Source organism: Aphelocoma coerulescens, chromosome 7 (genome assembly GCF_041296385.1).
Source record: "Aphelocoma coerulescens isolate FSJ_1873_10779 chromosome 7, UR_Acoe_1.0, whole genome shotgun sequence".
Taxonomy (NCBI): Eukaryota; Metazoa; Chordata; class Aves; order Passeriformes; family Corvidae; genus Aphelocoma; species Aphelocoma coerulescens.
The window spans coordinates 17565800-17590971 of NC_091021.1; the positions used below are offsets into that span (position 1 = coordinate 17565800).

Below are 25172 nucleotides of genomic sequence, written 5' to 3' on the forward strand. Positions count from 1 at the left end.
GATGAATGGAAAACTTGATGACCTTTAAAATTTCTTTTGCATAAGTAATGTTTACCGAAGCCTAGATGTCCTACTAAATTTTAAAGATCATAATGTGCGATGCTTATGAAACAAAAATAGTTTACACTTCCAGTTCTACTTTTAAGAAAGTAATAAAATCATAAGAAAGTCTGAAGTGTACACAGTGCAAATATACCATTAACTGGTTAAAAGTATTTTCTAATGTGTAAAACTGAAACAGAAGTTAACAAAATTCAGCTGATCAAATATTATTGAATAATTTTTGGCAATATTATATGGTTGGCTGTTTTATTGTACTGAAGACTGTGAAATACCCCTCACAGCTCAGACAAATGAAAGCATGCAAAAAGCTTGTCGCTAAATTTCACAGAGGGCAAAATGAGAAAACAGAACTGCAGGCTTGCTGAGTTAAAGGATTAGAAAAGGTTGTATTAATAAGTTTATATGATTATTCAGCAAAGTCAGGCCACAGAATGATTGAACTGCTATTTTTGGGCACAAATAAAAATGCTGTAGCTGAGTACTTCCCTGGTAAATGGCAGAGGGATGCGTTTTAAAGTCCATTTGGGATGGGAATGCATGCTGAGACACAGTGCATCTCTGAACAAGAGGTTTGTCCACCAGAAACCTGAAAGGATTGGGTCCTTCTCTGTCACTGAGCTGCTATCGTTGTAAAAAGTTATCGGATCGAATTCAGGGCTGGCTGTATTACTCAGGACTGAATTACACATTTCATCCCAAACCAGTGCCAGTGAATCCTTTGAATCTGAATTGCCAAGAGGTAGTATAATGGCAAAACTGACATATACTTGATAGCTGTAACCTTATTTACATTGACTCTGACAGAACTCCTCACTTTATAAAGCAATATTAATAAAATGTTAACTGAACTACTAAATACTATCAGCCATTAAAATTACCAGTTGCTGGTGTAATCCACTAATACAATATTTATTGAAAAATAAAGGAAGAAATGATTTTGCTTAAAATATTGGTAAAAAAAGCTGAGAGAATAAAATTAAGTTGACCTTTTGATAGATGTCTGTTTATTGATTTAAATTCACCATTTTGTGAACAATGTCAAAGAGGTCTGTTAGAATAGAAGCATGTATAATAACATGAGCTAAACAATTTTTATTTCTTTGTGTGTCATTACGGAGAGATTGAAGCAAGCTTCACCTAAGTGTAGTGATGCAAAAAAAATAATAATACCCAGTCTGGATGTGAAAAAGCAGAGGAAAACAAGAGCTTCATATTAAAGTGCCTTCTAGGTAGCTGACATGACGCATCTAGTCAGACGTAAATAATGACAGACGGAAACTATCATGAGGTCTGTGAAGCATCAACATGCTGCCATCATTTTCTTTCTAACCTTGCTTTGCTAGCAGCTCTCAGACTTACAGGCTGAGAGATCATTTAAAAAGCAAATCCTAATGATGCTGCCCACTGTAGCAACAGCCAGTGAGACTGGCATCAATTTAGCTCAGTTTGGGAACTCGGGCTAGCAGCCATTGCTGGCTCCTGACACCCCAAATGGGAGCCATCCCTTGCTCCCTCGCTGGCTCCCCGCAGCTTCATGTGCATCTTGCTGAAAATGATCCACCTGTATGGGAAGGGGGAGAGCAGGCACTCCTCCTTCACCCACCTCTTGGCAAATAAGCCCTTCAGTTATTTTCTTTATTGGATTAGGTGTATTTGGGTGCAGGATGCCTGGAATGATTTTCATTGTACACATTTTATTTGTAGTGCATGTGTCTGGGAAAAGAGAGGGAGTAATATGCTGGTATCCCTGTAGCTTCAGCAGCAATGTTTGGATAAACACATCTGTACATGGCTGCCATAATCAATGTGGAACAGCAGAGCAGTTTTGCAAATGCAACTTAAGGGAGGAAAAAAGGCAAAATAATAAAACCTCACAACAGGTTACTGGTCTTGTCCAGCTCAATAGACTCTATTCATCAAAACAATATCCAATAAAGCAGTTGCACATTTTATTTAAGCTGGACTGCATTGCAAACCATTGGGAAACAAAGCTGGTGTGCAATAATGTAATGGCATTATCACTTTGCAAATCAGCATGTGGCTTTGCTTGGGTGCTAGCAGGGCATGAGGGCTCAGAGACAGATGACAACATGAAAAAAGAAGTAGATCAGACTGCTTGTTTTTGATTGTAAACATTATTTTCATATACAACAATGAATTTCATCCTGTTTGGTAAGCCTGACCTCAGGCTGTATAAATGTATTTCCATTGTTTGTATGTAAAAAGAAGTAGATCAGACTGCTTGTTTTTGATTGCAAACATTATTTTCATATACAACAATGAATTTCGTCCTGTTTGGTAAGCCTGACCTCAGGCTGCATAAATGTATTTCCATTGTTTGTATGTAAATTAAAACATGACCAAAAAAAAAAAAAAAAAAAAAAAAAAAAAAAAAAAAAAATCCTTCCCAACCCTCCCCATCAGAAGGCTATTTATGCTTCACAGATCTTTCCAGTACTTTAAGCTCAACTAAGCAGCTACCTCAGGTAAAGAAGATGCTATTTTTCCAAGGAAGCATTTTAAAATATTTTCCCCTCCACACTTCTGAATGTTCTAACTACTAATGTAGAATTCGTGACTCTCAAAGTAAATAGATGGCACTTAATTATGCTGGTGATGTCAGGTATTGTATAGGTTGATTTCCCAAGGCGTAAGTGAAAAATGTACTATTTGGTCTTAAATTTAGACTTAATAAATAGCTAATTTAGGATCTTGCTCTATATGCAAGGATATAATCACAAGGCATTCATTTTTAAAAGGTTTCATTTATTCTTGTGAGCTTAATTATTGCAAGGAAACTGTGAGCAATTTGTTTTTTTTTACCAGTGTCTGATTTCTGAGAATGGTTATTAAATATTAAATGGATGCATAATTCAGGCAATTAAGAAAGTAATCACACAAAGTAATGTAATGGAAGTTAATTATTACTGCATAAGCAAATAGTTCATTAATGCTAGTAGTTGCTATGGCTGCATTCTTAATACATGCAGAACTGAAGCATGAATCCTCTGTGTATTCAGAGGTACCAGAAGCATGGTACTGCAGAAGGAGTGTTCCTAATGAAAGGCCCAGGCAAATAAGGTCATATTGACCCCTGACTTGTCTGAATGCTGCAGGATCATCATTACTTAAGAGAGTTTTATCAAAACCATGGCTACTTTAGATGCTTATAATACCTTCTGTTTGTAATACAGGCCATGGCTTAAATCAAGGAAGAACTTGGGGAATTCAGCTGTTTTAAAATAAATTAATAAATTGCCAATCCTGCTTCTCTTGTTAAAATTCTACCCAGTGGTGCTCCTCTTGTTAAAAGGCTATAAAATCATTATATGTAACTTAAAAGGATTGTACAATTTTTCAGTACAAAAGCATAATAGCTGACAACCACCCTTGTTAGATTTTGTTCTTCAGTGACGAGAGCAAAACCTGACATTCTTTTACTAACATTATTTCCCTAAAGCAGAGCTTTTCATAGAGACTATTTTAAGCCCAAAGACAGTCGGGCAGCTACATTCCACCTAGTAGGCTGGGATGCAGTAATATTACCTTTAGTGCTGTATGGTTCATGAAGCCAGGGATGGGAGGATCTGTGACTGAGGGGTGAATGATGCAAAATGGTGACGAGGTTCTCCTTGGAACCTTGAAAGGTGTGAAGATAGGAGAGTTGGTTCCTTCATGTGTGTCCTTAGCGAGGAACAGGATGTCACTTGCCCATTTTAGGCTATGTGTTGCTTTAAAGGGCGAAGAAAAGAGCAAGGTGGCAATTGCCATGCTGGAAAAACCCTGCAGGTCATCACATGCCCATTGCTGCCAGCTGCTGGTTCTCACATCCTCCTCCTCCCTCAAAATGCAGCCATGTTAGATAAAAGAAGGTGGATTTTGTCATTGGTTGTGCACTGCAGCTAAGCAAGAAGTGCAATTGTATTAGTTCTGTGTAAAGACTGCTGTGAACTTCTTGGGATATCTATAGAACCAAATGACCATTTGGCAACTGAGAACACTAAGGTTCACAATCGTTAATAACCTACTCTCCTCATTTCAGTGCATCCCACAAAAAGACAGTAAGCAAAAGAGGGTGCAGAATCTAGCTGTTGCCAACTTGGGGCTTTCTGAGTTTTCTGGAGAAATCTTCAAATGATTGCTTTATGCTCCCAAGATATCGTGGATTTGAGCAGACTGGGGAACCTAAGGAGGGAGGGGGGAAAGCAGCGTGGTGGCAGCTCAGTGTTGCACTCTGGTCTTCCCAAGGAATAGCAATCAGCTAGAATACTGATATGATGAATCTGGAAATAAAACTCTTGTAAACCCTTGTGACTGGCTAGGGGAGAAAAGAGGTTAGACCTTCAGATTGAAAATGTGCCCATGCACAATGACATTTTTAAATTTATTTTAGGGCCACGCAATCTCTGAAAGTGTTCATTATTTTGAAATACTTAATGCTGTTTCAGAATGAAAACAAATGTTGAAGTATAGGAAATTCCTGTGGGACAGAAATTGTGTTTTTACCAGCTCTAATAACCACCATTGCAACAGCATGAGCAGTCAATCAAACAGGAATTGAGCCAGCACAACCCCAGGAAAGTTCCTTTCATCCCTTCTTTATTTGAGAAGCAAACCCTTGGTCTTTTTGCAAGCCCTATTAAATGTACAGCTTTTGCAGAATGTCTGGGGAGGCATGAGATTTGTCTGCTTTGGGGCTGAGTGTGAGGGAACAAGTACCAGACTCTCCCAAGCCCCACAAACAACACCTTGCAAATGGCCATCTGAAGCTTTCCACGTGGAGTGCCTCTCCTGGAAGCGTCACACAGGAGGGTGATGAGCCCCTCTGCTCAGCCACCTGGAGACCTTCTGTGGTACCTATGGCTGATAGCTGGGTACTCAAGTCCCTCTCAATGTTACCCACAGCAGTTTTGGAGCCCTCCTGTCATCTGCTCTTGACAAAATGTCTTTCCCAGAGCACAAATTGCTGAGTAGGGCGAAGCTTTGCACCCGGACTGGTATCAAGGTACAGCCCTTTGTAGAGGGCAATGCAGCCATCCAGAGGGAAAACAGATGGCAAAGGTGGCTACTTGTGGATAACTGACTGAAAGGATGCCTACTTCAGTTCAGGCTTGTCATGTTGCCCTTCCTGCTCACTGCTTGACAGAAGTTTTATTTCTCACTATGCTGCTTCTCTGTTTTTGGCAAATGAATGTGTGCAAAGTGCACTTAAAAGACTTTCCTTTGAATGAAAACTTGTTTATTATATACAGAGAGATATGCCCAAATAATTCCTAATAATAATTTTATTTTCTTTCATTCCAATGACATTACTAGAAAGTAAAGGTTTCTCGAAACAATTACATAAATAGCAAATGTCTTATTAAAATTATAATCCTCTGAAATAAAAGAATAGTTCTGAATACAAAATTTAGTAACAATCTTCTTACTTCAATGCTTCTAGTATGCTGTATCTTTCTAATCAAGTAATTGTAATCTATTTCAGATGCAAATTTGAAGTCTCATTTTCTGTCATTTATTACAGAAATAATCCTCAAAACTTTTATATAGCAACAATATTGACACTAAATATTTTTTCTTTTACTAAAACAACTGAGCCTTTTTTGAAGCAAAATAATCAAGCAAAACCAACTACTAATGTTGATTTTTATCTTAAACCACACTGTTGTAGTTCCAAGTTCTGGTTTAATGTGAATAACTGGCAGATGTTTTGTTTTCATTTCATGTGGCAAAAATGAACTCTGAGAACAGTGCAGTAGACCAGGCCACTGACCTGGGTTCATAATCATACTTCTCTAGCTGGGGCTATGTTCAAATATAATACTGGTAATGGCCAACTATTTTTATTTAGCTACATAAATTTAAAATCTGAAGTAAAAAACCATAACTTTGAAATTCTACCTGTCTCTCAGCTTTGACTATAAATTTATCAATTTCTAGGCTCAAACAAAGCATGAAAAAACTAAATGCTTTGGCAGATGTCCCCTGTGTGAACAACTCCCTCTTGACTTCCTATCTATACAGAACATGAGTGTTCCTTATTCTGCTGCCAAACATGGCTTCACGTGGCAAGAAAGACTTACACCCTTGCTTTGTTCAGGAGGCAGAATCTTCACAGGAAATACTTTGGGAAATTTTTTCTTAACTGGCTCTAAGAAGCTACATTGGGGCATCTTATTTTGAGTGATTTCTCGCTATTTCTGCAATAGTCCTGTTGATTTAAGTCGATACAGTCAAACAATAAACATTTCAATAACCAGGTCAGCATGTAGTATTCATAAATTCTTGCAGAGTTGCTCTATATCCATCATGCAGTATAGCAAAGGTTGAACACCACAGTCTTATCCTATTTTTCATTTTCCTTAAAAATATGCACATCCTTTAAAAAATTGTACCACACTGTTATTCATAGATTCTGGGAAGCTGTCATGAAACATAACAAAAAGAAGAGTACGTGTAATTGTAAGGACTCTAACAGAGATAACAAGGAAAAGCTGGAGTTTCAAGTATTCATTCAAGTCTTGGTTAAGGAAAGTTATTTCTGTTTTTCTTTGGTCTTTGGCACACACACACACACAAAGCAAGGGATTCCGAGCTGTAGCATGTCTGGTCTGTACAAGCATGGTGATGTTTTCTGTTATCAGTTATTCTTGCAGTGTCTGTTCGTAGTACATTTGTTCTCATTGTGATAGGATTCCATGTAGGGATTCAGAATATCTAAAGGCCTTCCACCTAAGTCTTAACAGACAATGTAATGAACTTCAAATGGGTCTGGGATGAAAAGTTTGAACAAAAGTTGAGAAAATTATGTGCTTGTGATGGTTCAGAATCATTTGCTTATTCTGTATGGAGGTTTTGGGTTGTTTTTTTTTAAAGCAGAAATTCTTCACTGAAGTAGGACTCCATTTTCCTTCAGTGTTTTTCTTAACTCTCCGCTAGTTTTGGAGTTTCACTGTGTGTGATGATTATCAGAAACCATTTTTTGTCTCCTGTTCTTTGCTGCTTCTTTACTTTTCAGCAAGTTTTGCTAAAGCATCTTAAACCAGTCAGTTGCCTGCTTCCCTTCTTGTATATATTGTCCTGGTTCCTATGGTACAGAGAATTGTCCCACCCATGAGAAAAGACAAAGATATCCTGGGAGAAGGTGGGCCTTGGCTGGGGAGCAAACAAGCTGATCTTATGGCACGTAGGTTGTGCAGGTTCTGGCCACCAGTCACCTCCCAGTTTACTGGATGTCACTTACAGCCAAAGGCCCATCATCCAAATGCAAGGGATTAGCTTGTGTGACAGTGCTGTCTGCAGACACCGTGTGAGAGAGAGCTGGTATTGCACTGCAGTGAGCTGGGAGAGGAAGGCTGAGTGTTACCCCTCACCAGAACTACCACACACAAGGCAGGCTCTGCTCCTCCCACGTCAGCCCCTCGGCTGCTCTTGCTGTTGGTAACTGCTACTGCACCCCAACCTTCCTTTTGATCCAGGTGCTGTGTGAGCCCATACACTACATGGCCTCACTGGCTGCATGGATTACCTCTGCTTTGATGTAGTGTTTGGTTCAGTCAGCAGAATTACAACTGGAAGTTTGAAGGAGCAAAAGAATGAAACTGCACAAAAACACAAACCAAAGGTGCCAAACAGAAAGAAATGCCACAGACAGGTGAAGTTGAATGTGAGTAGGGTACTTGTTGGTTGCTGGTGGGATTGCAGGGGTGTGTGTTTGCATTTATATGGTGGGAAGAAATTCATGGCTGTAGAAATTTGGATGAGGTTAATCTTGCATCTCAATTACCGTTATTAACATTACTTTAAGTTTATACTTCAAAACTGGCTAATGGGATGAGAGTAGATCTGTGCTGGACAACTATCTCACTTCCTAGTATCTGTGTTCCAAGTACAACTGGAAATGCCTTGATAGTATCCTATGGATAGATAATGATCAAAATAATTCCAGTGGAATTTTTTTATTTATTGCTTACTACCAAAAATTCACAGTGTGCTGTACAGCAAACACAGAAAACAAAGGCAGCTCCAACATGAAAAAGCTGTCTGGAAAATTGAAGTGGACAAGATAGGGTTCCAGCTGAAATCTAAGGATAGCCCATTTAATTTTATTTTAGCAATTTTCATTCCCAGTTTCTCTCACGAAAGCCTTTCAGCAGGAGCCAAGTGCTTTGCTACACCTTTGGAACTGCTTCTCTGGCCAACCCAGCTCCTTGTGAGCCAGATATCTGCAGAGTTTTCTTGGTCCACGATACTCACCAGCAACAGTTAATTTCAGGTGGAAAGACAAAAAGAGGATGCTGACCTTCAAAAGAGAAAAAGCTCCATTCTACCATCACCTGATTGCACACCCCTTCAAGTGAAGGGATTTAGGCAGAGGATGATTCACTTTGAGCTTGTGTAGACCGGTGCTGACTCCATAGCTGTCCTGCCAGGGGAATACTCTAATGTTATGGGTAGTTCAGTGTCATGCTAATATTTAACATTTATGTACAGCTTGCCTGGACTAATCTTGGAGGTGGAACACCTTGAAAAGCACTTTAGGACTTGTACTTGCAATATCCAGGTCAGTTAATGGCTCTTGGAGTTCAAGAGGTGCTTTATCTGTTGCATGGATAGCACTATATCTTTCCATAGGAAGTGTTTGCTAGATCCAGAACTCATTAGTGAACTCTCAATACTTCATCTCAGTGTTTGCCCCTGAACTGAGATGCTGATGGGTTGCCAAGACTTGTTCAACAAAATGCTCCCAGAGAAATTCTCAGGAGTATGAGATCAGCATAGGCTGACTTCTTCTCCCTGTCTCTGTAAAAATATAAAAGCTATTTCAAGGCATCTGATGCTAGAATCTGTTACTAAAACAAAAGCAGTGCGGGATTTTTTTTCCACTCTCTAGCTCCAACCCTCCTTTCTGCAATTACTTCCTTTTCTAGAATAGTTCAGCTTCATATCTGTGGCACCTAGCAGACATGAAATTACTCTAGGATTATTTCATGCAAAGCAAAGATGTAGTTGAGCATTAATATTTTCACTAATATAAATAAGCAGTTGCTGCAAGCCAAATTTTTTGTCATTCCTTTTAAATAAAAAATTGCCATTGAGTTGCAGATTCCTATTTTCAGTAGGAAACTAAATGGTTCAGGACAGCTTTTAAAAAGCCTTTCCCATAAAATTTCAGTAGTCTCACTGAATAGGGGAAGAACAGAGTCTTTCCTCTCTGGACAGCAAGTCTCAAGTCAACCAGGACACAGAGAATTTTTTTACTCTTTTATAAAACAGTCACTAAAGTATTCAGGAGTGAATGAATCCACATGTTCTGGGTCACTCTTAATGTGTTGTAGATAAAGATAAGGAGCAAAGGACAGCTGAAAACATGGAGGAGGTGGCAGAAAAGCAAGGCTTAAAAATGCATTGATGTGAGCCAGCAGATGAGCTCGGATAACTCTTGCAGATGAGAAACACAGGCATCAGTTAAGAGTCTGAACAGCTAAAAGCATTGGTGATAGGAAATTAAATGTAAGATTAAGAGCAGTAGCAGATCACGATATTCTACAGGAGCACAAACAAGCAGAGGTAGTCCCTGCAAGATGCTGTGTTTCAGGAGAGATGTACCATGTGTTCTCTTTTAAACAGTGTGAAGGGGTGGAATTTAAATTTTTTGCCTCTAAAGTAAGCACAGGTCTTGGCTGAAGTGCAAGTTATGTCCTTGCCTCTCCTGACCCTAATTTTGAACTCTGTGAAAGCAGAGGAAGCTCTGATTCCTGTTGACTTCAGAGCTCTTTGGGGCAGATCTACTGCATAGTACTTGGCAAGAACCAGGTACCACTGCTATGATCTTTCCTGCAGCCAGCTACAGTGCTCAAATTAATTCAAAAAGAGCATAACTGGTGTGGAGTTAGCTGTGTGTCGCCATTGCTGCTTAGGGATAATAGCTAATCCCTGCAAAGACAATAAGTGTGAAAGTCTCTGCAGATGCTGTCTGGGGCATTCCTAGGGAGGTGAGAGAGAGCTTGGCGCCATTTTTATAGTTATGCCTGTTAAGATTTAATAGATGGAAAGTTTCATTAGTGAACTGTGTTGCAATTAACTTGAAGGAGGTTCCAGCCTACTGTATGCAGTCCTTCCTCAGAGAAAGTTGTTTACATTTCCTTTTGGAAATTACTGGCTCTTCAGCACTTGATTGTTAGTGAATAGCAAAGGCTGTGATTTAACAAAAAACCTACCAACAACACATGATTTTCTCATTACTCTAACAGAAGATTGGGTCAGTTGTATAACTTTTTATGCCTTTGTGAACACCCCAGTTGCTGAAAGTCAAAACTGAGTTGACCCAAGGGCAAGGGATAACACAGAAATGCAAATTTTAGAGAAAGGTTTCCTCCTTGGTAACATCCGTAATGAGGATTAATGGGGCAGTGACCTGGTTTTTGTTTGTTTTTTCACCAGTCCACCCTGAGGCCAGATCCTGCATGCTTCACACAATACTTTCATTGCAAAATAGATTAGGATTTAGGCCTGCTCAGTCTTGTGGGTGACCTGCCATGAGAGAAGAGGCACACAATTCCTACAAGTTTAGAGCTGCTGCAGATGGATTTTAGTGCGGTTACTGGGGATTTGCCCTGCGTTAATCCTTTTGAAAGAGGAATATGTGGTCGCATGAAGCTGATTGATGTTCATAATAACTGAAGATCATGTTCCCTGAACCTTCTGGGTCTTCTTGAGAAGAGCTGTATAAGAGCAAGCAGCATTTGAGCCCAGCCCTGATGAGCCCACCTTCTGCCAGCACCCAGCTCAGCTGCAGCACAGAGCCTTTGCTGCCCTCACGAGCCACGAGCTAGTGCTGGTGAGATGTCTGGGGGAGGCTTCCCCCTTTGAGAGGCTCTGAGCATGCTTTTGCTGGCACTCATAACCATGAAGTGTAGGCAAACTGCTCTGAAGTATTTTTCTTGATTCAGAGAAAACTTCCTCTGAATTCTATCAAAGACTGGCCAAAGAAAAAATTTAATAGACCCATTTGGACAAGCGTAATTCTAGCAAAATTGTGAAACAGAGATCTTGTACTTGACCATGAAGTTGTGGTGACCTGAATGAATTCTGTGTGATGGCAGTTCAGAGCACCACAACTGGTGGTTGCTCTTGTTTTCAGTGTACAGACATTTCTTTTTTGACAGAGGTAGTGCAGAGCTGACAAACTGGTGTTAGCTGCAAGGTTTTTGCATTTCTTAGTGAAATGGGAAATCTGTGTGTGATGACTAGTGTGTGATGTGCAACTTGTTCTAGGCCTGGCATCATACTTTGAAAATGAATGAACAGAAATAAGGAAGATATTACATAAGGAAGATATTTTATGCTAAATTACCCTATCTGTAGAGTATTAAATATCTGTCTCTGGAGAGACACTATAAAACCTAAATATTTTCACTGTAACAGTGGTATTATAAGTATTTAATTTTTTTCTGCCAAGATGTAAAATTACTAACCAGTATTTAAAAAAAAAACCAAAAAATAAATGCAGAGGAAAAGAGGAAAATGTGCACTAATCAAATTTAATTTTCTTTTTAACTGATATTTCAGCAATTGCTTCATTTAGCACCAATCCAAGATTTTTTTTTTTCTTTTAACATATTCTTGTGAAGGGCAAAAGCAGATTCATCAAAGCTTAAATAGTCTGTAGGAGCACAGTGGCCTGTCTCAACTCTCCTGTGGACAAGGTTTGCAGGGCTGAGGGTGGAAAGTGTTGTCAGAGAGGACACAGACTTATCAAAAGGCCTGTGTGTGCTCTCTAGTCTGGACCATGTAGGCCTAGGTCAGGGCTGTAAGGTGAAAATTGCTGTTTCTGCCATTGCAATTCCAGCCAAGTGTCCTTTTCAGAATGAGCACCTCCACCTGCAATGCTACAGGTGAACCACTTTGTATTAAAGATTTAGGGAGACCAGAGAATGGAGCAGCATGAGCTACCTTTTAGTCTTACCCCAGAGACTGATTTATGAGAAGGGAAACTGGAGAGTCAGAAATGGTGCAAGTATCCCCCTATGTCAGATTATTGCTCCATGAGCCCCCTCAATCTACTGAGAGATGCTTTCTCTTCCCTTTTCCTTCTCTCATGATGCAGTGATGTACTTTAGAAGATCTTAGTATTTTTGAGGAAAATCTGAGAAAATCATGAGAAAATCTGGAAAGAAAGAAAAATGTTGCCACCCTGCTTCACATATGATTGGAATTGAGAAGGCTAAGGGGGAAGATTTGGACAGGTACAGCTAATCCATTACTTCTTATTTTGATGGATTTAGAGTGAAAAATAAAGGATGAAGTGCTATACAGAGGAAGTGGATGTTTATGTGAGAGACAGGGCAAGGTGTATCCATTCAGAAAAACAAGGTGTGATGTCTACATTGCCATGACACTTCGGCTGCATCACTCTGATCCTGTCCAAGAGCAGGACATGGCAAAAGTGCACACATGCCTGTACACACTGCCACTGTGGCTCAATGAGGGACATGTCAGCTTTTTCTCCGTTTTGGATCTTACTACTTCATTTAATAAATGTGATATTGTTAATTAACACTAAAATTCCTAAGAATCAGAGTAAGCTGAAGTGTACTGTGAGGAAAAAGGCAGACCCTGGTCAGTGTGAATAGGATGAAGACCTTTTCCAGAGTGTTCCCCAACACAGCTGTTGAATCTGGAGCTATCCTGAGGCAAGAGTTAAGGTGGTGCCCTCACTGTGGTGGGTTCTGTCACCAAATGTGCTTGAGACTGAGTCAGTGCAGTTAGAGCTGTAGTGCTGCTGTGGCTGCAGTTCAGTGGGACAGCAGTGCACTAACCCACAGCATGGGATACCCTTCCAGCCTTCCCTGTCTGCCTGCCTCCACCAAATCATTCATTGTATTTGAGTGTTGTAATCCTAGAAAAAATACTTCCAAAGGCTTAAAAGGAATGTCATGCAACCTTTATTAGTTTATCACTCCAGCAGAGACACCTCCAACTTGCTTTGATTTAGTGACATAACTTGTGGTTAAAAGCTTTAGGCGAGGCCACACACATGCAAACAGTGACTAGTGATTTGGATAATTAGTAAGAATGGCAGAGCCCTGTCTCTTTACATGAAAGGTAGCAATGATATGCAATTAAAAATGAGCTATAAAAGGTAAAATATGCAGTGCAATAGACCAGGCTGAGTAAAGCAACATAACAACTACACCAGAAAAAGATAGGAGAATGAAAGGAAAGTGCTCTAATTTTGAGTGTTGTTTTCAATGAAGTTGTTTCTGAAAGTGGAATGTGGGAGAATAGTCAGCTTTTCTGACAACAGGGGTAGCTCCATCACAACAACAGGTGTCCTGATGCTTGCAGGATTTGTTTTCTCAGAATATTTATAACATGTTAATGGAGCACCCAGATAAAAACCCCCTGAAAATACCATAATTAATCAGAAAAGTGTGAGGTACAATTAGTGTTTTCTCTTACAATTTTTTTCTACCTCATAGGTCTCACTCGCTTCTTAAGTGCTTGGCCCTACCACATATTCTCTTTGCATTGGGAAGGTTTCAAATTGGCCCCAGCACTATTTACTTTGACAAATTTGGGCTATATATTTCTGCCTGTCTACTCCTCATTTGCATTCTGAAACTGAATTTCTGACACAGTACCATTTCCTTGACAATAGTCTTCCAGTTATATATAGTGTTAGAGAAAACATGGGGATAGTTGTCAATTATTTCTAAATGTTTGGTTCTATCATAGTACAGAAGTTGTGATTAATAGAAGAAATTAGAGTATGATATGGATGCATTTGATATGCAACTTCTTTTTGAGGGAAACATTTCCATGGAAGTGAGGATTGATGTGTGTCTATGACTTATAATCTTACTCGGAAAAGAAAAAACGTGATTAACTGTGTACTGAGAAACAAGGCATTCAAATAGTTCAAAAATTTCAGAAAGATCTGGCACAGGGTTGGTTGATCAGAAATAGCTTGAGACTTCTAGTTTTGTCCTTCTCAGCTCTCTGGAATATTGATTGAATCTTGCAGGGCAGAATAAAATTGCAGACTGCAGCAAGACTGTTAAATAATGTAGCTGGAAAAAATCCAAACATGCTCACACATCTAAAATCTGTGATTTTGAGTGAAAACCTTGCCCAACAGTTTACATGTTTTGCTAGCTCCAAGGAAATATTGCATCAGTTTGATTGTTATGTTGCTCATAGAGCAGTATTATTGAGTGCACAACAGGGTTGTGTTTTCAGGAATCATTTCCTGATTTTCAGGATGGCTGCTGAGATCCATGGCACAGTGTGGTGAGAGAACTCTTGTAGGCCCTTCTCTATTTGACACAAAGTGTACTGAGTTTGTGTTTGAGAGCATTGCATGGCACTTAGGACAAAAGGGATCCAGTGCTAGGTCTCAAACACTGGGGTGTTGCTGCTAAGAAAAGAGCTAAAAAAGTTGGTTCTTGGGCCTGGAACAACTTGCTGAATGAGCGCTTTGGGTTTTTTGCAAGTTATGAATCCCTTAAAATCAGGAACATCCCTCTGTTTTAGATTATTCCTGTTGATTTTTTTTTAATGAATGATCAAATACTATTGTAGGTGAGAGTTAATGTGAGAGCAAATCTAAATTTGCAGCTAGAAAGCCCTGTGGGATTTTCCTCTATTTCAATGGGTGCATCCAGCCACTTCACTCTCGGAAAGAGCACATCTGTGATCTGTGTCAAGGCATAAGGGCTGCTCTGAGATTGCAGTGATTACCTGATTTGCATCTTCAGCTGAAAGGAAATTCTAGCTAATCAATGGACTCAGCTACACTTGTTTCAATTTAAATAAGCAAGTCTAAAAGCCTTCTCTGCACCCCTGTTTGTTTAAGTTAGCTTTGTCTCTTTGATCTCATGTTAACATACCTTAATGACAGGTAATGATTGATAATGGTGTATTGTAAAGTTCGGGTAATAAATAGTGTTTTACTCATAATAATGCTGAATAATGTACTTTTTATGACCCAGTTTGATGGAAAATTTCCTTGTCAACTCTGCCTAATTGTCCAAACAAACCACCCATTACTTAAAGAAATACATGTCTAAACTAGACACATTAATTAGGGTCATGACTGAGCTACACAAAGGAATATAGTAACACTTCAGTTATCTTTAAGTATGATCTTTGGACAGCAGGCCTAATGTTTAACTGAAGTTTAATGGGAAGCTATTGTTTACACTCTCCTTTTGTAGCTCACAGACGTGTTGGAATCAATCCATAGTGGCCGGGTGATGGGAAAAGTGGTATCTCCCTGAAGGTCTTTAAAGGTCATAAGCAATATTACTTTGAACACCAAAAATTACAAAATTGAGTAAGACTGGATGAAAAAGGAGGAAAAAATCAGTTTCTGGGGTTTTATCCATTCAGAAACTGAGGTCGATAAACATCCCATTCCATTGAGTTGAGGGTTTAAAAAGGGGCTTAGTTTTTAGGTGTCAACATTCTGTGTGTGTGTGTATATATATATGTGTGTATATATATGTATAGATATAGATATATATATATATATTCTGGAATGCTGTACATCTGAGTGCTGCACCAAACCCTCTGTGACACTCTCTGGCACTTCCACAGTGGTGAGAAGAACTTCCCGTTGGCACTGAAGTTTTGATAATGCAGTGAGGCCTCAGAAGGACCAGTGAAGACTTTAAAATAAATTTCAAACATCAGAAAACTTATTAATAGTGAATCACCCCAAATTATAAACGACAATGGAAATCTAATTCTATGAAAACATGAGCTTCCAAGAGTAGACTGTCCTGTAATGAAGGGCTTCTTTGATGCTGAGTTCTGGTCCCTTTAAAAAAAACAACACTCACTTTCATAAGAACCGTCCAAACAAGTGTGAGATTCTGCTGCTATAAGAAAACTTGTATTCTCTCTCACTGCCTCCATGCAGCAGAGCATTTGCTAGGCATTGGAAACAGCAGCTTCTCTGCAAGACTCTGTCAGTGTGCTTGGAATGAAATGAAAAAGCACCTACCTGTCCCTTTCCTACCTCTGTTGTTTCCATTCAGTATTAAAAGTGTAGAAGATGTTATGCCAGAAGGGATTTGTCCTTTTTATCTAGGAAGAGAAATGTTTTTGCTATTTGCATTTCTGAATTGCTTAGCTGCCCAAGCATGCTTTATGTGTGCTGCTTGAAATGTGTCATCAGATCACGTGTCCACTGTTCTCTGGCTGATGTTGGACTTTCTCCAACAAATATGGATTATGTTAAAGTAGGTTCTGAATTGACGAGAATATGTTAATAACTCCCAGATGGGCATCTTTGTGCAGGGAAATACAAGCAGTCTATGGCAGGAGCTAGTGTTTGGCAGGTCCATCATTCCGTCATTAAAGGCCACATTATTACTCCCAACTCTGCTTGCATGACAATTGCTTGCATAAACTCAGTCTCCCCATAACAAATAGACACAATTTGCTTTTAGATATACTTCACTCTTGTAAGGAATCTCTTTACGCCAGCTGGTGCTTCCTCTAGTTTATAATATGGATTTTTATAATTAAAGAACAGGGTGAAATAAACACTTATGTTCCACAAACGCACACCTAAGGTCATTTTTCCAGATGTGTGATACAAATATAAGCTCAGAATACTTATACTCCCACTGTGAGGACTGTATTATTCAATTATGTTTTTATCTAAGTTTGGTTGAAGTTACAATTGGATATGCTATTTAAAAAAAGTTTCTTTCATGATCTTAAAGGGGTTTGCAGTCTTCCTATGACTTGATAAAACTGATATTGCTCCCAAGGGGCTGTTATAACTAGATAAATGCATAAACAATATATTCAAGTGTGAATTATATGATAAATGTACCTCAATCACCACATTTGTTCTTCATCTATTAACCCATTTTACCAAAACATTCCAAAGCTCTGCCCATCCAGCAAGCATTTACAAAGTAAGAATGGCTGGAAAAGACTCTTTTCTTCTCCATCCAATTATTTTCCCCAAACCTACCCCACCAAGTATCCAGTCGTGAACTTATAAACAAATGCAAAAGCCATGTTAGGCCTTTTGTGCTATCTAAAAAAAATATAAATTGTTAACAGATTTTGTATTTCACTGCTAGCTGGAAGTGAAGCAAAGGCTTTGAATTCTGGGAATGGGAAACTTAGAGTCCCAGTTCTTGGTCTCATCTTTAGTTCTAGAGCCATGTGTCCAGGAGCTGAATCCTACAAAGCATTGCCTATACTGAAAATCTGAGGAGCAGTTACTAGGTTAACACTTAAACACCTTCAACAAATAATAAAAATATGTTGGTGAAAGGACTTAATGACTAAATCACAAGTACTTTTATCAGTCATCTAGATTATTCCACTTCAAGGTCAGTGATCTCTATACCCTGTTTTAATGTAGTCTCACAAGCCCATTTATGCATTTTCTCAAGCACCTATATTTAAACATGGATTTTGACTGACACATCAACGATAATGATGACTTTGCTGGTCTTAATAATAAAGAGGGTAAAGTATACATTTTAAAATAACATCTTTAAGTCAGCTGATGAGAATTTACATTTTTCAGCACATTCTAGGGAATACTACAGTGTTGGGGCAGTATTTTCTGGTGATAACCCAGAATGTCAATACTATCAAATATTTGGATCTGACCCAAACATCAAATATATCATGAGGAGTCCTCTTAGTTTTGTGCTTCTCTAGTCTCTTTCTGCATGTTCTGATATTATTACTCTCAAACTGGCACTTAATTTTCTTGGCTCTTAAAATGAGTGTTGTAAGAGTAGTTGAACGTAATATGTGGTATTTTAATATTGTGACTCTTAATGCTACATAAAACCTTTGTTTCCTACAGGTTTATTGAGCTGGTGTATTAGATTTCCTGCTGCATGAGCAAGAAGATTATGGTGGCTTACGTCTAAGTATACTTTTGGGAGGCATTTTGTATTTTCTCTATAAATAGTCTTTCTAAAACACAATTGTGAAACTATTAATGTTTATATCACATTATACATCTCTCTAAGTTTACTGTGATGAGTATACAGTGTGATAACAAGAGGAAACCTTTTTGCCTAGGAAACGTGTTCAGAATTGTTATTGTTAGAAGCCTACTAAAAGGCAATTTTTTTAATATTTATGTTATCTGTAGGATAGTTTTGGCTTATTACACTGAGCCATCCCTGTTTTCACCAATAGTAAAATTACATCTCTTAAGGAGTTAAGCACTTCAGTGGAGCTTGCAAATACACAGCTTTGAGCAGAAATTTGGGTGCTCTGAGTATTTCGTTTTTTGTCAGAAAGAGATGAAATGAGTCAATTGTAATTATAAGTTCTTCACAAATAAAATTCAGGCTTGGGGATGAGAGTGTGTGCACAGCAAAAGTTGTATTTTATACTGGGTAAATGTTTTTGCCTTAAGCAAAAGAATGCATTTATTATGGACTTTAAAGATGCAAACCCTAGAAAGATCCTTCATCTTGACACACATGGAAACTGTATGTGGGGGGAGGGATGGAGTACCGGTATTATAATACTGACTTCCATTCTGTTTTAATGAGCAATTTCTTCACGATTTGGGAGAAAATGCCACAGGTCTAATTCTGTGAGCTCCCCTGCAGCCATTTATTCCTCTGTATGTGAACAGCCACTTTCATTATTTTTTGAAAATGTAACATGAGTGAAACAAGCGGTTGATGTGTCCCCATCCAGCGAAATGAAAGATCGCTGTCTCCAAGCAGGGCCGGCTGTGTGGATCAGCTCCAGCTCCCAGTGAGCCCTCCTCGGGCTCGGATGCGGCGTGAGCTGCGGGTAATCTGCAATTTGCTGGGGGCATCGTTATCCTGCTCTGCCTGCGGGGCAGGATTGCAGCCGGGCCGGGAGCAGCTGCCCGCCGGGCTGCCCGGGCAGGTGGGACCCGCAGCTCCCCCCGCTGCCCTCCCCGGGCTGGTCCCGAGCCTCCGGTGACATGGAGGAGCTATTAGGTCAGATGAGGTACATTAAGTGGCAAGTGATAAATACAAGATGACAATTCAAAACAGCAGTGTTTCTTCTGGTAATTAATTCCAGTGGTGCCTGAGGCAGTGCTTAGCTGCTACAACCAGTGTGGCCAATGCTGAGCAGCTAATGAGAAAACATTACAGCAAGGATTAGGGGCTGGTGCATTCTGGCAGGATGAGGTCACTATGATTAGAAAATATTCGTTCAGGCTTAATGTGATAAACTGACTATGACAAAGAGACTTTATTTTATCCTGAGTGGTTAAAAGGCAAAAATCCTTTTAATTTATTTGTTGTTGGTTTTTTTCCCCTCAGCCACCTTTTACTTTCTGCCTATAGTCCAGTGGCACCAAGTGCTGCTTTGGTGCTGTCACATGCAAACCCTGTCAAGGCTAGTTAGCTGCTGCAGCCAGACAAATTTTTCTCTTTATTTGTTTTAATTACTTCTGTCAGGTAACAACACTCAGCTTAGAGGAAGGAGCTCTATGATTGTTACCCTATACACAGAAAGAATGATTAGAACAGTAACACTTGTACTTTCCTGATGCCTTGGGTGGGCAGCAGTGATGGGATCACACGGTTTTGTCTCATGAAAGACAATCCCATCCGAAAAATGTGACTGTGTTGGGTATGTGGAAAGCTGATGAAAGACCAACCTTCCTCTGCTGCTACAGGGTGGCTTTGAGGGGTTACTTGTGAAGAAAAACCTGTACCCAATAGCACCTTAAAAAAACGTTTCTGTGAGTTTTTTCTAGGCTGTTATGCTATTCCCCTGTTACAGTTGCAGGATCTGTGTTATTCATAAACTACTGGTGCTGTGTGCTGTTCTAATGGAAACCTGTGGGTTATAACGTGTTTGCTGAGCACTTCTACCAATAGGGATGAAACAATGATCATGGAGTGAGACTTCTTTCCTATTAATTGCTAGGATATAGATGAGATGGACTGCCTATTGTGGCACTTGGATTCTTTTGTTGTCTAAAGCCTTAAGTTATTTTCAAATTTTTGTTTTCTCTTATCAAATTTATGTAACAATCACTTTTAAAATGAAATCATTATAAATACTGCAGCATAAATGTTTCCATAGAGCAGATAAAATGTGTTTAATCACATCAGCAAGACTTCAGCTGGTCCCAAGTGTCAAATAGCATCATTAATTGGCAAGCTTGTAACCAAATTCTTACATTATCTTAGAATAGATTGAGCTATCAGGGATGTTCTTACCCTGTGTCTTATTGGAGTACATACCTTTATCTTTTAAAGAAAAGCAAAAAGCTTTAGGTTTTTTTTTTTTTTTTTTTAATTTCATCAAGACATAAGAGTGTGTATTCTTTATTTCATCCACCTAACTTATTGTTTAGGACTACTCCAGAATTCTCACAGAAGAAAATATAAATTCCATACATTTTTTTTCTTCTAATTCAATTATTTTTGAACACCATTGAACTAGTACAGTAAAAATATATGGTCCCCAAAGCAAAACTTGCAATGCAGTTTGTTTGAGTTACAGCAGTAGTTAAAATATTCGTATTAAATACATTGACCCTTTCAGTAATTGCATAGACTTACAATGACACTAGCATTACTTTTCTGAACAGTTAAAGCATCATTAGGGGTCCTTTGCTGCAATCTGATAAATGACATTTGTTTGCATGGTACTGAAATATTTTTGGATGTACATTATTATTTAAACAGAAAAAGGAGTATGTTTGCTCAGGTTTTATTAATTTCTTCCCATAGATACACATGGACAATTATTTTGTCTTCATTTTCAGGTAGAAGAAAAAATATACCATAGTTAAGCCCCTATGACACTGCCTTAGAATCTCCATCATTTGAAAGGTTGGAAACTATAGTTAAAGTGTATTCTATGCAACAATTTAACTCCAATTTTACTGTCATTTATTTTTAATGTTAGAATTTCCATAGAGGCAAAGCACCTTAAGAGTATACTGAACTCTAAGCAGGATAATTAAAACACAGGTTTAGAACTGGTGGAGTCCTAGGCAGACTTTGGAATTTCTGTAGATTCCTACAACATCACTCAAAATTGTTTCATTAATACTGGTATCAAACAAGACTTCAGTATAACTTCCAGACTTCTAAGTTTGAGCTTTTAGGTAGACATTTAATGTAATACACTGTAAAAATTTAATACTGGATTTTCAGTATGTCTGTGGGATTTGGTTCCACACGGGAGGATAGCTAATAAGTCTGGATGTTAATTCTGATACAACCATAGAATATCTTGAGTTGGAAGGGACCCACAAGGATCATCAAGTCCAACTCTCAAGGCTCCTCTCATTTAGGTCCTAGTGTGATCTAAATGCAGGCTTCCATTTAATCATAGCATCAGAAAAAATATTTTATTTCAAAAGTTTGGCCAGGGTTTTGAACAGTCTGTGGGGTTTTCTGTCTTCAAAGCGAACACACACAGATTTTATAAATAGATTCTTATAGTTTATACTCACTAATACCTGCATTTGTGTATCCTTCTTCTGCTCCTGAGCAGCTATTTAGTGCAATGAGCATGGAGTTGGCTGAACACATAAACACTGAGAGCTGACAGGGTTTTTCCAAGTTGGAAACTTGGAAAAATATAATTGCATCATCTCTCATTGTGCTCCCATGTGTAACTTGCTTAAATGTCATTTCATGCTGCAGGCTCTCACTCTTCCCTTCCCCATAAACCTCGTTCACCCTGCACTCAGCCGTCATGATCGCGACGCCTGGGCCCGGAGCGCGCGGCATTCCGGGGGGATTCCGAAGCAGGCCCTGCCGATCATTGACCTGGCTATTGTTGTTTGTGATACTTACCCGTAAACTTCCGCAATCGATCCAGCATGAGCCCGCCTAGCTCCTGGGAATGCAAAGCTGAAACACTGCACTTAATCTTGAGGCTGGCTCTGGCTCCCTCCTCTGCTGCTAAACCGGGTAGTTGGCCTACTTGATGCGGCATTATTGCTGCAGAGGTCAGGTGTGAGCCGGCTTGGCAAGCGCTGATGAATGGCTGCTTGTGATGGAGCACCTCTCCTGCCCAACCAGAGACATTTCATAATGATGGACCATAACTGTGCACACAAAAACCTTGTAGCTTGGTTGTGAGCTCATATAGTGAAAGCTAAAGAAGGCAACGTGTTAGTTTGGAGCAACTATTTGGGAAAAAAGAATGAATGAGGAAAGTGAGGTCTTATTAAAAGTTAAAGAAACCTTCCCCTTTATTACAAAATTGTAGGAGTAGCTGTAAATGCATATATTTTCCTGCCATTCTACTTGCATTGGTTCCTCTTTTCCTTGTATGTTAAAAAAATCACAGACCTTCAAGATTATTTCTTAACACAAATTATCTCTTCAGGAACTTACTTTATTTGAACTGTGTTCTCCAATGCAAGGTATTAAATTTTGTTTGAAACTGATAATATGGGATGACACTGGGTGCTCATCTTGCAAAAATTAAGTTTCTCTTCTCGAGAAAAGAGAGGAATCTTTGTGAATGAAACAAATGGCAGAAAAGCTCACCTTAATGCTGGGGAGAGCTTTCCATGAGGTTTCTTCTTTAATAAGAAAAAGCTGCAGTAACTGAATAATAATTTCTCGATTTATCTAGTGTGTTAGCCTTTGATTCCAATGTCTGTCTCTTACAGACATTGATTATAACATCCAAACAAAACCCAAACAGCTCACCCATACAACGTGTGGCACTAGCTCACCACTAAAGCCACAGGCCAGCAAGAGCTCTGAAACAGACACTACTGCTCCGTTCTACAGCTGGTTCAAAGTCAGAGTATCATGTTTATGGATCCAGATATTCATAACTATGGAACCATTTCTTACAGGTGTAAAACACTTCTGAAAACCCAAAGAGGAATATCTGTGTATTGTGATTTAAGATACATTAACCAGCTTTAAGCAGCTGTTGTAAAGTCTGTAGTGAGGAGGACCTGAAAGCTGGTAGGGTAAGTCCAACACCCTTTGTGTTCAAAACTTCCCCTTAGCCTGTGTTCAAAACCACCCCTTTGTGGACAAACATCAATCTTGAGAAAAATATGTGTTCTGTCTTAGAAATTCCAATCCTGCAAGGTGATGCTTTGCAGTAAAAAATTCAGCTGTATAGTGAAGTGTCCAATTGAACCCTAAAGCTTTTTCATTGTGGGTGTCGCACGTGTTTGAAAACTGTTCTGTAGAAGGGAAGAGTTTTGTTCCAAACCTCTGCCTGTTTCCTAAACTAGTCCAATAATTGGATGAGTGTCTATGCAAGCCCCAACACTCTTTCTAAAGAAAAATTCAGTGCTGAGATTTTTAAAATAGTATTTGCATGATGTTAGTACTTATCTGGCCATGTATCATTGGTTGCTTTGTGATAATTAACACAAAGTTCCCCAAAATGTTTCATTGTCTTTTCTTTTCCTCATCCCTAACACATGGAGATGACATTCTCACTAGACTTACATTTTATTATAGAACATCAACATTTATATAAATATAGATTTATGGGCAGCCAAGTGTTGGAAGGCAGAGTTAGCTGATGAGAATTGAAACTACCCAAATAAGGCCAGTTGATTTTAACTGAGTGTAAGTCATATTATTCCTGGTCATGACTGGGCTTAAAAGTGGTGAGTTTCTGGCATGAAAAGAGTCCCAGAGTGTGACTCGCTGTGATAGTGATTGTGCTGAAACCTCTAGTGCTTGGCTAGTTGGTCTTGCTGTGTTGCATGGAGTTGTATATGGATTTTGCAAAAAAAAGCCTCTTTTTTATATGCAAGCAGCTCCAAACTACTGCTTTTGATTTTCACAAAGAGCCGCTAGATGCAGTGAGGGATTTTTGTCTCCTGCTGGTTCCATTTTCTTGTATAAAGGCAGTGCAGACTAGGAAGTAAGCCAGTGTGTTAAGTCACTCTGGGCAGCCTCAGAGGAATGAGTTCTAACTTTGTAAACTGGTAGCATAAGCTGATGTGATTTTACAGGTACAGGGTCAGAAAAATTAGTTTGGACCAGGAAAGGAATAATTTGCAAGAAATAATATGGAGGAATCTGCTAATTTAGCAGTCCCTTGTAATCTCTCATTGCTTGTTCCCCCTACTGCAGTGCTTCCCCTCACTTGCCATAGTTACTCTGAAATGTCTGAAAATTCTCTCTTGCAAAAATTTAATTCACTTTCATAAAAAAAAACCCCATCCTGCAAAGAGAGTGGATGGTTTTGTAAAGGAGAACCCACTTATTTTCTTATCAAAATACTTTTTTTCCTGGTTATGACTGTGGTGGGAAGCAACAGCACGAGGTCAGTGTGGAAATCTGCAAATGGTCCAAGGTACAAGGGGGAGCTGAGACATGGCTTTGTGCTCAGGTCTTTCCCACTGTGCTGGGACTCTGGTGTCCAGCAGCAACAGCTGCAGGCTTTAGACATGATGGCATTACTGAAGAGCTCTAAATTGTATTCTAAGAGCTAAAGCACCAACATGGGAGAGGGCAGAGTGTGCGTTTGCAACTGGTAAAAGAAGTGGAAGGGTGTAATGATTAAGGATGCAGGAAGCAGATACAGTCCTTAGGGTGAATCAGAGACCCAATTGTAGTGAAACTAAGTATTAAAAATTTAGCTAAGTGTAAGGTCTATTAGGTTAGACAGCAATTGTAAAAAGAAAAAAATCACTACAGCCCAATTTCTGAGATTTTTAAAAACTGTACAAGTCAAAAGACCAGAAAATATACTATAGATAGCATAATATAATGATAGGAGGATAGATTTACTCCAACAGGCCTATTTAATTTCTAATTCCTCCGAGTCACTTAAGCTATTTATGCTTAATTTTACATAGTTATGACTACAGAGTATAATCATCCAAATTGCAATAAAATCCTTATAACAGATTAATAAAAAAAGAATGATGTCGCATTTTGCTTCAGTGAGCTAACATGCCTCAGAAATGAATGACAGTCCGTGCTGCTGGGGCAGCAGCAGGGTCACCAGTGATACATTTAAGTAATGTCAAGTCCTACACTCAATTGTAATCCTGTATTTTGTTTTTCCAGAAGTAAAAGCCCAAAAGTAGATGATTCTGAGTGCTGTAAAACTGTGAACTACAGTGCATACTCCAGAGCTCCTTCCCATTTGGTTCTTAA

At 39.1% G+C, this 25172-nt stretch overlaps 1 long non-coding RNA gene across 6 annotated transcripts in view; it reads left to right on the forward strand.

Moving 5' to 3' along the window:
• LOC138112949 (uncharacterized) overlaps window positions 1-25172 on the forward strand; it is a 93937-nt gene that overhangs the window by 35342 nt on the left and 33423 nt on the right. The window contains exon 3 of one of the 6 annotated variants that reach the window (XR_011151930.1): window positions 17915-18422. The exons of the other annotated variants lie outside the window; for them this stretch is intronic. This is a non-coding gene — a long non-coding RNA (uncharacterized lncRNA). Of the gene's footprint in view, window positions 1-17914; window positions 18423-25172 lie in introns of those variants that run through there. 6 annotated transcript variants of the gene reach the window in all.